This window comes from Macaca mulatta, chromosome 18 (assembly GCF_049350105.2).
Source record: "Macaca mulatta isolate MMU2019108-1 chromosome 18, T2T-MMU8v2.0, whole genome shotgun sequence".
Lineage (NCBI taxonomy): Eukaryota > Metazoa > Chordata > Mammalia > Primates > Cercopithecidae > Macaca > Macaca mulatta.
In genome coordinates, this window is record NC_133423.1 from 43,869,721 (window position 1) to 43,871,050 (window position 1,330).

At 39.4% G+C, this 1,330-nt stretch overlaps 1 pseudogene; it reads right to left on the reverse strand.

Moving 5' to 3' along the window:
- Positions 1–226: 226 nt before the first annotated feature.
- LOC106994497 (DNA-directed RNA polymerase III subunit RPC7 pseudogene) lies at positions 227–892 on the reverse strand (annotated as a pseudogene).
- Between the last annotated feature and the right edge of the window lie 438 nt (positions 893–1,330).

Consider the following 1,330-nt stretch of genomic DNA (forward strand, 5'->3'; position numbering starts at 1 on the left):
ACATAAGAGAGATGGCAGAGGTGTTTAGAATATGTCAGGGACTAATATGTAAGGTAACTAGTATGTAAACTCAAAGTGGTTTTGCATATTTTGGTAACAAATATTTGTCCAAAAAAATAAAACCAGAAACAAAAATACTTATTTCTTATCGGAAAACAATACAAAACAAATCTGTCCAAATGTTCAAAAGCTGCATCATAAAAATATTTTTTGAAAAATTTCATGCTTAATAGGTTGCTTCATCCATGTTGTCATCACTGTCCGTGCCAAAATCATCTCCATCTTCAAAGTATGAATTAATGTAGTCATTTTCCTCTTCTTGCTCGTCTTCGTCATATTCCTCCTCGTCTACAGCATCATCGTCATCATCATCACCTTTACTTTTCTCTTTGTTTCCTTCTTTCTCTTCATTTTCCTCATCTGATTTTTCACCATCACCTTTCTTTTCCAATTCCTCAATTTTTTTCAACACATCTGAAGTATTAGTGAGTGAAGTGCCTTTGCCTGCGTCTTTTGCCTTTTTGGGTTTTGGGCCTGTGTTTTTACATTTATTTCTTGACATCATCTCTCTTGGAAGTCTTCTCCAATCTGGTATCTATTCTTCCTTATATACCTTCATGTATCTTTTACTATACCTTTCAATATCTTGTCATTCTTCAGGTGTTTCAATAAAATAAGGCATTCTTTTCATTGTTTCTCTCAACTCCTGTTTCAAAGCCAGTATATACTCTTCATTTTCTGTTTTCAGTGCCACCGATTTATAATCTGCATCAGGAAATAGTGGGGGTGGTTTCAACACTACATAAGGTAACTTTTCACCTTTGCTAAATCCAACAGCCTCAATATTAAAGGTATAAGCAGCACATCCTCCTCTTCCTTTATTCCCAGCCATCAGAACTAGTTATACTAGATGAGTGGGCAAATTCTGAAAGGCATCCGCCTGGCTGCACCGCTGCCCAGCATGTTGGCGCTCGAGTGGTATGCCCACAAGTCTCCAGGTGGTAGTATCTTCTGGATTCAAGAACGCTTCTATGAGTTGGGCAACCGTGCCAACATCTGGCTGGTGCACGGCTCCAAGCGTGGCTCCAAGCAGGATGTGGTGATCAATATAGGCCCAGGACTGTGCAGCCTCCCTGAGTACCTGTACTCCTCTGGCCTTTTGTAGGACCTCAGGGCCAAAGAGCTATTTCTGGGTTCTTAATTTATTCTTTTCCATTGGTCTATGTGTCTATATTTAAGCCAGCACCGTGCTGTTTTGGTTACTATAGCTCTGTAGTATATTTTGAAGTCAGGTAGTGTGATATCTCCAGCTTTGTTCTTTTGGCTCAGG